The sequence below is a fragment of the Grammomys surdaster genome, unplaced genomic scaffold (genome assembly GCF_004785775.1).
Source record: "Grammomys surdaster isolate TR1022 unplaced genomic scaffold, NIH_TR_1.0 65, whole genome shotgun sequence".
Lineage (NCBI taxonomy): Eukaryota > Metazoa > Chordata > Mammalia > Rodentia > Muridae > Grammomys > Grammomys surdaster.
In genome coordinates this window covers 7,584,981-7,600,909 of record NW_021604567.1, presented here as the reverse complement: position 1 = coordinate 7,600,909, position 15,929 = coordinate 7,584,981, and the positions used below count along the sequence as shown (strand labels likewise).

Genomic DNA, 15,929 nt, shown 5'->3' with positions numbered 1-15,929 from the left:
AGATTAGTATTGCTTTAGTATAATTTTCAAACACAGAAATTTCAACTAATATATATGTACTTCATTGGTTTGATTATTTTCTCCTTTAATTTTTAAGTTTATTATTTACATTAGCATAGAAAAAGCATTTCTTTCCTAAAATTGCCAAGTATTTATTCCATTGCTCTTCATCTCTTTCCCATGTTGCCTTTTACAATTGCCTTTCCTTTTAAGCTGATCCCTTCTTTTTCCAGATAGTTCTCCTGTCTCATTTTACAGCACTTGTTTTCCACTGATAATGTTTTATTAATGCACACCACAAAACAAAATTTAGTACAGAGAACATTACTGTTTAAAAGTTTTGCACATTTTGAAATATGCAAATTATATTCAAAACTATTGTTTCAATTTAACTTACCCTCTTATTCATCCATAGGACAAGGTAGGTAATATAAAAGTTATCGGAAATATGCAAAGTGAATCAACACAGCTTAATTAAGTGAATAATAGCAAAAACTTTATATTAAGATTATCTCAGTGATTAAACTGTGTTATGGATTCTCAGAATTTTGTAAGTAATAAGCAGATATAGTCAATACAAAACTCAATTTAATTTCAATCATTTTCAATGATCTTCTCAGGTTTCATTAGCAATAAGCAGAAATGAATGACTGTGTTTATCTATGTTTCTTCATTGTTTTACATACAGAACTTTCATTGCGTCAATATAAGTACTAAGTTCTAAACTGTCATTTCTTGGAGAAGCATCCAAAGTGCATTTTTACCCATAATACAAAGAATGTTACTCCCTGTATTTTCTGTTCTCTAATATTTAGTTTCAATTGTTTTACAATATTATTTGTGAATTATTTCAAACTGCAAAATGACAATTCTAAAAGTATAAGTGCAAGACAGAGAGTGAAAACACTATCTATAATAAAATACTCAGGGTACTGATGCAGGGGGATATTGAACTCATGGATACCTTGAACTATATACATGAGAACCTGTCACAAAATGCTACAATCTCATATATACGTACTATGAGGCCTATCTAATATATCTGTCTCCTCAAGAGCTGCCAATTTACACAATTTCAAAATATACTACAAACTAATATTGACAACTATCCATATGTTGTTGTTGTGCAATATATATATATATATATATGTATATGTATATGTATATACATATACATATACATATACATATACATATACATATATATATATTACATTAATTACTTTAATTTTTTTTACACTTCAATCATTACCTACCTCCCAGTCCACTCTCCCACAGTTCCTCATCCCAACTTCAACCCCATCTTCAAGAGGATGACCCTCCCACACACCAGGGACTTTAAAATACCAAAAAGAAAGTCCCCCCTAGCTTGTTTTAACTCTGATTCCTATAGTGTTAACACAGCTATCTACATATAATAGCGCTATCTCTCACAATTAGTTTGCACAGCAATGAAGAAAATGTTATATTTAAGAATAATAGTACATATATTTCTGTTTCAGAGTTGTAAATTATTCCTTTAAATAGATTCTAATTTCTTAATTTTTATATGAAAATATTTTTCTCGTAGATTATATTCTGGTGATGTTTTTATCCCTCCCTCAGCTCCTCCCAGATTCCCTCTCACCTCTCAACTGACCCAATTCTACACACTTTCTTCTTCTTTTTCTTTCTTTATAATTTAAAAAACTAAACAAGCAAAAAATAATAATAACCAAAATTAAAAATGAATGCACAAGGAAATCCAAGAAAAATAAATATATGACTCAACTCATTAGCTGACTTGCATATCATTATATATGTAATGATATACAATTCCATTTAGGACAGCACCAGTGCTGCCACAGTACCAAGCTTGGGAATAGGCCTGGGGGATTAATAAAAGACACAGACTTGGGTCAGTCATTATAAGAGAATGCCAAAGCTTTTACTGAGCACGTTCAATATATAAACCAAACCTGGGAGGGAAAAACACAAACAGGAACTCAACTGGGGGTCAATTGTTTGTATAGTGGAAAGTCTCTGACTGGGGTATCACACCTTCAACAAAATGCTTTATTCTTGTAAAAAATGCAGAATGTTACTTGGCAGACAGTAGCACATGGAAAGTCTCAGCCAGGGCATGGCAGCCCTTTGGGGTCCTACAGGTCCCCCGTTTTATTTTATAGGTGAATAACATCTGTCCTAGGTCACCTTCCATCAATACCAATTACCTGTCACTGGGAATCCCTGCCAACTTCAGGGCCCCTGTCTTAGGTAGGTAAGGACTGAAAAGGAGTTGCCTGTCATGGACTAACTTTTCTCTGTTAATGCTGAGAATAAACCTGGGCAGTAGGGTTCTCTCGTGAGAGTGACACGAGTACTTGCTTAGTAATTATCTGGGACTGCTGTCTGAAAAATCGGAAAAAAAATCAACCCACTGCAGCTTTTCCAGTAGTCCTGTTAGTTGTAACTATGACCGGTCAGTCCAAGCTACTTATCCCCATTGACATCAGAACTGGGGGGTTTGTCACAAAGCTTCAGTAGATCGCTGCCTGCGTAAGGCTCCATAGCTACAGGGCACAAGCAGTGCTCAGGAATCCAAACAGGACTTTCGGTATCTTTAGAAAAAACACAAACAGAACCTCTCTCCCTGACTAACACAGGGTCAGGGCCTTTCCACAAACATGATGTTAATTCTTTCCATTTCACTAAGCCCAGTGTCTTCTGGGCTCATTTCCAATGTCTGTATGTGGCAGACAATGCATCCTTATCCACTAATAAAAAATTTAAAATCTTGCATGAGGTGTGAAGTAAACTCATTTTTTGTTCTTTCAAGATAATTTTTCAAACATGCTCTTTCCACTATAGCCTGGCCTTTAACGACTGAGCCATCTCTCCAGCCCTGAGATACTAGTTAAACCAACTTTCTATTATCGAAGTTGCAAATTTTTAATCTTACTCAATAAACACTTTTTAAATATAAAATATAGAACAACAATCATTCAAACATTAAAACAAAAACAGACAACACACATGGACAGGTAGGTATGCCATGAACTGACAAGAAAGGGAAAGCTGAACTAAGGATTTATCCAGTAGGAGCCAGAGAGAAAGCACGATGTTTCTTGATTTTCTTCTGCTCCCAGGAGGGCTCTGAAACAGCCTTTTCCTTCTCTTTTGCTAACATGGCCAGAGAGAGGACAACTGTTTTTCTGAAACTCCCCCCTCCCTTCATTTTCAAGGTCTAAATTTTCATCTCCTTCCTGGGAGGTGTCACACAATACCTCAACACTCCCGAATTACTCTCTTTTAGTACCTGGGAATTCGCTTTAACCCATGCTTCTTCCTGCAGTTTCATTTTTAGGTTCTCTTTGAGTTTCTCTGCTTTGAATTGCTGGGTGCAATCATTGAAGAGTTTCTGGTTCATCTCCATGAAAAGTTCCAGAGCATAGTATATCAAGCCATGTATTGTCTTGTTCCAGTGGGTCTTTGAGTTGCTGTATAAAGATGGAAACACTATGGGCAGAATTTTTGCCGCATTGTCACTGATTAAACTCATGATGTACTCATTATTCCAGTAATAGAGTGCCTGCTTTGCCACTTGGAAGTGAGGGCTGGAAACATATTTGGCTGACTGTTGGAAAAGAGGCTCCATGATCTTCACAAATTCTGATGGTTCAATTACATCTAAAATTTCTTCTAATTCATTTAAGAGCATTACTTCTTTTGGATTATGAGTCTTTGGCCAGTATTTAAGAAGTGTCATTACCACTGATTTAGTGAGGGTGCGGTCCTTCTCTAAAAACTGCATGATCCAGTACACCAGCTTGGGATGTAGACACTCAGGGACCTACCTCACTTTGTGCAAGAGCAGCAACACCTTCAACAGGAAAATCTTGTGCTCTTCCTTTAGTGGTAAGGCAAATCCATTAATTATACTTTGCAGGATCTCAGTAACTCTGCTATGCCACTGCGTTGCTCTGTTTCATAGATAAATCTATAAAATATATTATCAATCTGTTTCCTGATGTAAGCATGCATACCTAGGAATTGCACATAGATTCTGTGGAGGGTCATTTTTAGAAATAATTTTTAGAAAATCTCTCTCCCAAGGATCCTCACTGTCAAAGAGTTCTAGAGGCTGCAATACAAACTTCTGATCAATATATTTCTTTGCTATATTGGGCTGGAAATCTGGAGACTCTAAAAATCTTAAGAAAAATTCATAAACAAGCTGTGGATGAGGCCAGGCTGCTTCCCTCATTGGTTCATCTTCTGGGTCAAATTCTGTTCCTGTAGGATTGGAGGAGGGTGGCAAAGTTGGAAACATTAACTGCAAACATGTGGAAGTCCTCGGGGTAAATGGGCTCTGTGATCTAGTTCCAGTTGTGGGTGATATACTCCATCATCTCACTTAGTGCAGCTCACTTTACTTCCTTCCACTTCAGGTCACTCAGTGGGTCAGAAACAAAGTCAAAGAGGACACAAAACTGACATAGCTTCTGGATAAAAAGCTTCTCTTGACCCATAGGAAGAACATCTTTTAAAGATGGGAGTGTTTGCAGTTCTCTATTATTGCTGGCATTAACCCATGAAGAGTTTTGCCATTTATTTTTCTTCACAGGGACTACGATGGGCTAAGAGATTGGAACTTTTATTTCAGTAGATGTCAAAGACTGGACAGCTTGCGAGGCTGTTTTTCCTGCTGGCTATCTCTGCTTCTGCTGTATCTTCTCCTTCTTTTGAACCTTTTGCACTTTTCACCAGTTTTGGTGGTTCCTTCTCCTTTTTTAAATTCGGCATGGCTAGTGCGGGCCACCATCGCAGACTCTGCAGCCACCTGAAGCCACTGCTGCTGCAGCAGTAGAAATGCCCCTGGCCCAGCCATCATGCTCTCACAGCTGCCACAACTGCTGCCCCGGGACTGAGTTGTTTGTCTGCTCTCACTTGCCCTTTTCCAGGCTTCCCTTCCAATTTTTTGACCTTGTATTTCTTCAGTTTTTCCTTTTCTAAAATTTCTCCTTCACCCTCAGAACTAAAACTATTCTCTGCCTCATGCAAGGATTTCTTAGTTGCATCATCCTGTGCTACTACTTGTAGGGAGGAAGTCCTAGTACTCATGGTTCAATCAAAATTATCAAAACACACATAGTGCTACTTACTTTTGGTTTGATCCCATGCAGCTTATCCAATAAGTTTCACTCACTGAGCCAGACGGCTTCTTTCAGGAATGATCCTGTCACCACCAGTGCTGCCACAAACCGAGCTTGGGCATAGGCCTGGGGGATTAATAAAAATCACAGACTTGGGTCATTCATTATGAGAGAATGCAGAAGCTTTTACTGAGAAGGTTTAATATATACACCAAACCAGGGAGGGAAAAACACAAACAGGAACTCAACTTGGGGAGTAATAGTTTGTGTAGTGGAAAGTCCTAGCCTGGGGTATCACACCTTTAACAGGATGTTTTGTTCTTGGGAAAACTGCAGAATGTTACTTGGCAGACAGCAGCACACAGAAAGTCTCAGCCAGGGCATAGCAGCCCTTTGGGGTCCTACACATTTAGTAATTCATTCACATTATATAGAAGGCTAGATGCTATATAAGGTAACTGTCAACCTTGTGGAGATTATTTTTTTAGTAGTGGCCAGCTTTTGTTTCTAGCACTCAGGTTTTCTTGCTTTGGCTTGATAAACTGGTATGAATGGTATTTTGCCCAGAACAATACATCTTTTGAAAACAAAAATGAACTTGCAAAGCTTAAAGATGTTTCTTCTGAATCTGTGATTAAGAAAGAACAGTAGGAACCTTTGATAAATAAGAAATTTCATTTCTCTAAAGTAAACTTTGATAAGGATGGATGAATGAAATAGTGTTTCCTTTATCAAACTGAACTGTATAGAAAGTTATAATTTTATACTATTTCTTTGAAATAAAAATAGGGAAAGAAACAATGTCTATCATAGTAGAAAACAACTAAAATGTATAAGTAATAGTACTGCATAATTCGAAGTCAGATAGGAGGGCTGCAAGTTTAGGGAGCTCTAACACTGAGAAGAAGAAAACTTTGACACGTGAGACAGATTTTAAAGAACTGGAACAGGACTACAGGATACATGGACCAGTTGGGAAGAGACAAACTGAGGGATCATGAGAATTAATGAATATTACCTATCCTGAAAAGATACTCCTGCGTGTTAAATAAAATGAAATTCATTTACATGAATTTAATATGTCCTTTTCACAAAATCCTAAGATGTAGTGTATAGTGAAAAACACTGGATCTGTGCACTGACAGAACTTTGCTGATTCGGCTCTCTTCTCTCTTCTTGCTTTATTTCTTATCTCCCCCCACACCCTCACTTTCTAGGGTGCAAACGTTTATAAAAGCAGATTACCAATGATATACAGGCACAGGATTTCTAGTCCTTGAAGTAAAGAATTCTGATCTAAGATAAAACTATTTATCCTGCCATGTAAGTTTGGTAGTAGATACTAGCACTATCTTGTTATGTTATATTCAAGTGTACTTTTCAAATATGATGAGCGTTTCCTAAAGACAGAATAGTTTAACTATTAACTTAGACTAGACTTTAGCCATGCATGTATATTAGATTTACTAATACACTGAAGGTTCAAATTAATGAAGTCTTTTAATTATCTTAGCCTTAATAGTGTAATGTTTAAGACATATTTTTATTTTATTTATGAAGAGGTGAGTAGACTTACTGTGGCATATATAGAGGGGAGAACAGTTTGCAGGCATTGTTTCTCAGCTACCACAACATGCATCTCAGGAATTGAATGTAGATTGCCAGTTTAATTTATATATAACAAAATAATGAGATGCAGAATCCACCAGATACTCAAAAATCATTCAAAAAGTGCTTGAAGAAAGATAGATGCACACTAAACAGAAGGAAGTGAAAAGCAAGAGCAGAGTAAATATGATTTATCGATATTTTAAGGGTCTTAGAAGTGACTTTTGATATTAAAACTTTAATTTTATTCAAAAAACACTGTTTTATCTCATACTAATGGGCATGAAAAACTTAATAGTAGTTAAATGTTCATATCAAAGTTCGAGAGAGCCTTACCTTCCTTCTTGTATTTAGGCAGACTATTTTTCATGATTTTTTCATCAGTGTCTGAAATATAATCTCTATCTCTCACATTTATTATTTATAATCAAGGTAAGAATATTTTATCACATGTTCCTCAGTAAGAAGAAACATACAACAAAATAGTTCCCTCCCAGAATTGAATCAGCTTTCAGTAAATGTTGAAATGATTAAAATGGTAATAAAAACTTGTTATTTGATGTTTTATTCTTTGTTTATAATGAATAGAGAGAATCAGGCATTAACAATCTAAATCTACACTCTTGCTAACACCTTGGCACATACATAACATTCACACAATGACTTTTGTGAGTTTTCTTTTCTTAACCATACAGAATATATCTAGGTGGGTATAAGGAGTTAGTTCTCTTACTCCGTACTTTCGTATGAAATTTGTCTTCTTTATTTAGACTTTGTATCTCCTAAGCATAAATACATCACACACACACCACACACACAAACACACACACACACACACACACACACACACACACATCAAGATAGGTATCAACTTTCATAACACTAAGTCTTTGTTCTGATTCCCCAGGATAAAATATCAACTTATCACACCACGCTATCTTCCATATCATCAAATTGTCCTTGACTCAAAATGATCCAAACTGCATCTAGCGCATTTAAATATAAATTACTCTCATTCATCCCAAATGAGTATTATAAAACATATAATTATAGGAGGACATCATAAAGTCAGATAGAGTAGAAATGGAACATGTTTCCTTCATAACGAGAGTCAGTGATAAGAAATTTTATAGACATGTGTGCTAAATTAGTTTCTCTACAAAGGAATTTTCTCCCTTAGGGGACATCACCAAGGTCTGAAGTCCTTTTGATCTGACCCTTTACAAGAATAGAGGGCACAGATATCTGAAGATGGGAACCCAGGGGTGCTGCTTAGCAATACAGTCATCCACCATACACTCCCCCACACACATACACCTAAAAATAATCTTGTCTTACAGTTAGTTCTGCCAAGACTGAGAGTCTCCATTCTGGAGTAGAATGTAAAGATTTCATTCCCCTTCTTGACTTCTACAGAAATAATCCTAAGATTGTAGTGTTGGACTATCAGTGGTTCTTTGTGACAACAACAAAGAATGTCAGCTGTCTATGATGGATGAGGATGTAGCAGGCTTATGAGGGAAGAACTGGTTCTGAGCTCATGATTGATGTCCAGTGTGCTGTCCTGAGGCTGTTGATGCAAGGGAGCCTCCAGAGAACTGGACATATTGCTAAAAACAAATATCCAAGAGTACATCAGTTTATGGCTGCTACTATATAATTAAAACATAAAAGAAAATATGAATTTATGTTTGAAGAAAACAAATTGACCATGGCGAGCTGTGTGTAAATATAATACATTTGAGTGTCTCCTATGCATCAGATCATATACATAGGCTGTTTACTTGTCACAAGATACCTGAATTATGCCTTGTTATCTGCATTTCACTATACTATAGAGACAAGTAGCACCTACCTCTGAATAAGTGTCATAAACAAGATGTTTGGTCACCTGTCTAAACATGGTTCTAGACTTGTCACTTATTCCATCAGAGACAAAATTGTCCTGGTGAACAAACACTGAAACACTATTTAGGTATGTTTCTGTTAACTTAAATACTGCTTTTCTTGCTACCAACGAAACATATTTCACTTCTGGGTCTATGATTTTTCTAGCCTTCTTTTAAAATTATTTTGTTATTTTATGTGTTTGAGTATGCATGTGTTATCTGCATGTTTTGTCTGTGAGCCACACACATTCTGAGACAGCACACACCAGAGGAGGGCTCCAGATCTACAGGAGCTGGGTTACAGAGGTTTGCTAGCCTTGATATCAAGTGCTTAGACCAGAAACTGGTTCCTTTGGAGGAGGAGCCAATGCTTTTTAACTGCTAAAAAATATATCTCTAGCTTACTATTATTCTTATAATATTGTAATTATGTTTTTCTGTAAATGCTGAAAGGCAGTCATTTCTAAGAATAAAAAAGTTTGTAAATTGTCATACTTTGCAGAATTTTTAAAAATATGAACAATATGAATGGTAAGAATGGTCAAAACAACTAACCTTACTCTGCCTCTATTGTGCTCAGAACACAATGGAATCTTCATCTTGGTGTTATTTCTTACTTTGCATACATTAGCTACTAGTAGAGTTCCCATAAAAAATAACAAAGAGGTATTTCTCATGTTGGAATAACAATAAAGCACACAGTGAAGTTATAAAAATGACTCGCATTTCTCAGTTCCATCGTGGAGAAGCTTAGTAAGCAATCTGGGTTCACAGCTCCTTCTCTAAATCACTCTGTAGAAGAGAAGATGCTCAGTAAGTGTTTATCAATATTGATTAAATGAATCATATAATTTCTCACTTGGAGAACTTTCAAGAAAAGACGTATGGAACATGCACTGATGCAGACATGCTTAGGGTTGGTTGGCCAGCTGCCCAGAACGGTCTTCACTCTAAGCCTCAACTTAATCCTTAACCTCACTGTCAAGTTCATATCAAGCTAAACAGTCTAATTTATAAATATCAAGTGTTGCCGTGTCCCCAGAATAGTCACAGATAAATCAAGCTTGATGCACTGAACAAGAATACTAATACAATTAGCATACAAAAAAGAAATAAAACTAGAGTCTGATCCAGAGTCTCTTCCTGGAGATATTTAATAAAAAATGGCCAACTTTATATCTGAAGGCTTCTTAGTGAGCAGAAAATTAAATTAGGAGGGTTAATAATAGAAACTCAATATTTAACGTTGTCATATTAAATTAACCTCTGAAATAGATGGTCACAATAGGTTATGATCAAATATCATGGCAGGAAATATATTCTGCATGTGAGGTAATTTGTAAGACAATTTCATTCAGTTACATTGTACATTAATGTAAAAATCTTATTACTAAAACCTCTGAATTCTACTTATGTTCAGACTGCTATTATGGTAGATTTGCTGAAAAGCTTGATTAGAGCATAGCATTTTATCTGTGATTACATTATTATGATTATATTTTACACTTACAATTTTGAACTCTGTACTTACTGCAATTGTTGTTTTTCATTTATAAACAATAATTTTATAACCCGTTCTTATTTCTGTTTACTTAAAATTCAAGTGATAGGCATAAGCATAATAGATCTACAGACAAAAATAATTAGATTATCAATGTTATGATACTGAAACACCATTAACTAATATAAAAAATATCAAAGTATTTTAATAATTATTTTAGAAGACTTCACTCAAAAGTCAGTGGTATGTCATTTTTTTCCCTTTTTAATTCAGTTTTTATTTTAACAGTTTTTACAGTTTTTTATGTTATCCCATTCCTGGTCCAGCCTCTTACAGCTCAGGTTGATTCACTCCATAGCTGCTGCTATTCTTGATGACCATCCCACTGTACTGTTATCTCCAATACACTGGACTATTCTGCTGCAACTCGGCTTCACCAGTAGCTTCCAATGGGCTCTCTTCACAATACCAATCCTCAAATCCTTTACATGACCCTTTCAGTCCTGGGCCATGAACTGCAACTGAGGCTGCACCTTCAGCAATGGCCCTCCATGCCCTCTTCCAGTGCCAAGCCTAACTGTTCTCCATGATCCCTTCATGCCTTCAAATTCAGTACCACCTGAGTGACTCTTACACATCAGCAAGTACAGCTGCAGCACAAAGTACAACCTTGGGTATATCTGGAACACAGCTTCCACGTGCTCTCAGAAAACACTTCCCCGAAGATTGTTGCTGTTCCCTTCTCTTTTTTATATTTTTTCTTTTATTGTATATTTTATTTATTTACATTTCAAATGTTATCTTCTCTTTAAGCGCCCAATCCCATTCCCCTCCATCTGCTTCTATGAGGGTGTTCCCACACCCGCCCACCCACTCCTGCCTCCCTGCCCTGGTGTTCTTCTACACTGTGGCATCGAGTCTTTTGGTATCTTTTTAATCACCACTAATTTCTAAACTTCAGGTAGCCAGCATCAATTGCACCAGCAGTCCCTTCTATATTTCACTCTAAAGAAAAAGCCACATGTCCAAAGCTAAGGAGTTCTGTTGCTCACTGGGGCTGGAACATGGCCCTCTTATTCTATTATATTTTCACCATCTTTCTGTTTTCCAACTCCTTAATTGTATAAACTTGGCTGTCCTAGAACTTGCTTCTTAGAATGACTTTTAACTCAGAAAACTTCATGCCTGTCTCTTAAGCACTGGGATTAAAGATGTGGTCCACCAAACCTGAGCTTAATTTTTCTTCACTTAGAACTTGCTCTACTCTAGGCTGGCCCTCCTGGGATGAAAGGCTTGTACTAACAAGCCTGAACTTAAATTTCCTGGGGTGGAATCTTGCTCTAAGGTCACTGCTACCTTAATTCAGTTGAATATCCTTGAACATAGGATTCAGTTCCATTTCACTTCCTGGTGCTTCTTTTATACTTGAACCATATATTTTATATTTTTTCCTTTCTCATCTTGCTATGCTTGTTTAAAATATTCTTCTTGAGTCTTAACCAGAGAACAAAGTATATGATGGGCGTTTCTGAGACTTCCATTGTCCACGCAATTAATCTGAGTCTCCTCACCTCAGCCTCAGGCAGATTCTTCAGACAAGTTCAAAATGTTCCCACATTGTTCACCAAAAGATCACAAAAACAGTTTCTATGTCACATACTGAAATTATCCACTGAAACCTCTTGTGACAGATCTATACAATTGAAATTACTCTCAGTAACAAAGTCTTCCATATTCCTAATAGGTTAGCCAGCTCATTAAACTCCATTTAAAGCATTCCATTGCTTTCCAAATCCAAAGTCGAAAAAAATCCATATTTTTCCAAACAAACAAAAGCTATCACAGCAATACCCCAGCCCCTCGTACCAACTTCTGCCTTAATTAGGGTTTTACTGCTGTGAGCAGACACCGTGATCAAGGGAAGCCTTATGAAGGACAAATTAAATGGGACTGATTACTGGTGGGGGTTCAGTCCATTATCATCAAGATGTGGAAATGGCAGCATCCAGGCAGGCATGGTATAGGCAAAGATGAGAGTTGTACATCTTCATCTGAAGGTGGCTAATGGAAAACTGATTTCCAGGAAGCTAAGATGAGAATCTTAAGCCCATACCTATAATGAAACACAAACTCAAACACATCTCCTAATAGTGCCAAGTATATACAAACCATCACACCTTCTCTTAATGAATAAAGTAAATACCCCAGAAAACAAATACAATGATATTAAATTGAACCTACATCATTTAACTTTTGTGTTTCACCTTTTACAGAGTAAATGAAAAACATCAGAGTTCAGTATATCATATTGTCTTCAACAACATTTTAAGAAAGTATTTCCATCATTCTTTTTTATGTTTGATGCCAGAATTGTGTTTGTTTTTTATTTTTAGATTTAACATATATAATTAGATAAGATAAATCAAGGCCATGAATATCATAGCATTTATGTAAATAAGGATACATTTTAGACAACTGTTCTAAAATCTCAGAACATGTTATAGACATAAGAAAATACATACTTACTTTCCATGTATATGAATTGCATACTAGATTATTTTTTGTCAAGTGATTAAACTTTTATTATAAAAATTAGTCAAATAAAAATACATGCAGGGAGAGACTAGCATGATGGTTATGGAAGTATAGTGCTCACTGCTGAATTCCAGAATTTGAGCTCAATAACCAGATACCATGCTGAAGAGAGATAACAGATCTGAAATTTGCTCTCTGACTTCACATATGTCATGGCACTTATATGACCTTCACACACATAAAATATTTGTATGTATACACACACATACACACAACACATATACATATATATGCATATATATATAAATAAAAGATACAGTATTTACATATTTACATTGTATTAGTTACATATTTTTTGGTTCAATAAATACTAATCTATACTCTGTTGTTTACAATATTGTGTAGAAGAGTATTTTGATTGTACTTAAATAGTCAATTGAACCAATATACCATTTTCCTTATAAATAGCAATTCAGTACCTGAATATAATATAAAAAGTCAGCTTTGTTAGAATTGCTTAAAATAAAATAGTTCCTAGATCTCAAGAGTAGTCTTTGAGTAGAAACCGCTGCTATTGCTATAAGCATGAAGTGTTGCCAAACAATTTATTGTATAGTAGTATGTTACAAGTCCATGAAAATTGGGTCTTAATGAGTAGTCATTCTGCTCTCAGACATACATGAATTTGAGAAGATGGAAATGTCATAGTTTTATATATTGAACTATTTAAACATCAAATATATATATGAGAAATATACCCAGATAACTAGATGTCAACAAACTATCAGAGGGTGATCAGACAGAGGAAAATGAGATGTGGCATACTCCAGATCTCCTGTTAATATGGTCGTGTGGAGCCTAGTGATGAATATATTGTAGCTCCAAATAACTTCCATATCAATTGTTATTGAAAATAATATTGTTTGTTCTTCATATAAAGTAACAAAATCTTAAAATTACCAAAAATTTGATAAGATTTCTAAGAAGCACAGTGAAATGAAATTTTATGTGTAGAAAGTTCCGAGTAAATTGTCTCTGAGCAAATACAGATGCATAAGGGAAAAAAGATTTAGAACTATGGTACCCAAATAATTCAGGTCCTGAGATCAGATCAATAATCTATTAGTATTATCTTAACACTGAGCTAAGGTTCATATTTCCATATTAAACTTAGAAGTTTAAACCTTGGGGAACGTAGCTATTTAGAACAAAGTTAAGTTTTATGGATGAAGTATACTTTATATACACTGGTAGTTGATACATCTTTGAGCCACGTGAGGAACATAGTCCCAGCACAGTATGTTCTAAATTTATATAATACGCCATTCTGTTAATCTGTCTTCATTCCTGTGGAGACGTGGTATGTCATTTACTTTCTGCTGCTCCGATAAAAACAACATGACCCAAAGAAACTTATAGCAGAGTTTATTTTGGCTTATAATTTCAGAAGGGCAGTCCATAATAATAAGTAAAGCACAGCAGTAGGAAGCCTGCTTAAGACATGAGCTATTTTAAGCCTCTAAAGTGTTAACAATTCAAGGATCCATTGCTAAAGACAAAATTGATTCAACTCATTGAATATGGAGAAATCCACTGGGTGCCTACATAAAGTCTTCATTTTTATGTCTTAGTGTCTTTGATACAGGTTGGTATTCTGAATGCTATTAAAAGCTAACATAAACATCAAGGAAGCCATAAAAATCTTTGATATTCCATGTTTTCTGGACTGCTCAGTATGCTAGGACAATGGCAGAATAAACCTCATAGGAGTAAACAATCAATATCAGATTTTACTTATAGACAATTCAGGAAATAGAACTTACTGCAACCACTGATTGAGTGACCAAGACCCAGAGAAGTAGAGTAAAACCAAATGCTGCATACTCATCTAAAAAATAATAAATAAAATTTCAATGACTCCTAATCACATTCTCCTCTACTTATAGATCAGTACCTTGCTCAAAGTTTTTCAGAGAATCATTTTTCATGCCATTTTTCATGCCACAGATGGAAACAAAGATAGAGATTTAGAGCCAGACATTATATAGTGAGTGAGAGACTTTTGGCTACTGGGTCTTAAAAGGTATGTCTGTGTCAAATCGTTTATTCAAAGGATTCCAGTAGAATTAAACTTGGAAAGAGGGAAGGAATCATAGGAGATGGAGAACACCAGGAAAACAAGGCCCTGTAAATCAAAATGATCAATATCATATGAACTAGTAAAGACTGAGGTAGCATTTACTGGCCCTGCAAAGAGTCTGCATCACATCTTCTGCATATATATTATAACTTCCTATATATTAAGTTTTTTCAGATCCTGATTGTATAAATGAGTGTGTCTGTGATTCTTATGCATTTTCTTGGATGCTTTTTCTTCTGTTTGTTTTGTGCAAGTACAATGGGTTAGTTTTTGCTTGCTTTTGTTTTATTATTATCCATTAGAAGTCTGATTGTTTTTGAAGCAGACACAAAAAGGGAAAGTTCGTAAGTAGGAAGAGAAGAGTGAAAAATGGGAAGAAGAGATGGAGGAAAAACTATAATTAGTCCATACTATGGAAGGAAACTTATTTTAATAGAAAAAATAGTAATAAATAATGTAATAAAAAAATAATGAAAATCATTATCCTAAAATATATTTAGCCTAACCCAATGGATAAAAGAAGCCTTTTAGTAATTATCATTTTAAGATATGAGAACCTAATAAAATATAATAGTCCTTTATTTTGAGAAGAAATCAACCTCACTAGCAATCTTAAAACATACTTTTATGATAGGTCTACGAAAATTTAGAATAGATATCATAGACTTTCTAAGGTGCATGTACAGTATAAATTGTGTTAGTTCCTTTTAATCCTACAGTAATTAATATAATATAATATAATATAATATAATATAATATAATATAATGTGATCAAATTAGTATATAATTTGAGTTTCTTTACAATATTATGAAGCCAATATCCTTTCACTTGGTATTACAATTGATGGAGTATGGGAGACTTAATATAGTTCTGAGATGAACATATGAATAAAGAGTGTAGTCTATTTTACTTTTTCTTGCTGTGATAAAGACTATGACTAAAACCAATCTGTAGAAGAAGGAGGCTATTTAGCGCATGTACCAAAATCACAGTCCATCATGGAGGTAAGCTGAGATAAGTACTCAGGTAGGAAAAGAACCTGGAGAAAGGAACTGTGACAGAGTCAAGAGAGGAATTCTATTCACTGGCTTGAATGCTATGATTTATTGATTTTGATTTT

The 15,929-nt window shown here is 35.2% G+C and overlaps 1 pseudogene; it reads right to left on the bottom strand.

Moving 5' to 3' along the window:
- Positions 1-3,226: 3,226 nt before the first annotated feature.
- On the bottom strand, positions 3,227-4,785 carry LOC114624525 (annotated as a pseudogene).
- Positions 4,786-15,929: the final 11,144 nt, after the last annotated feature.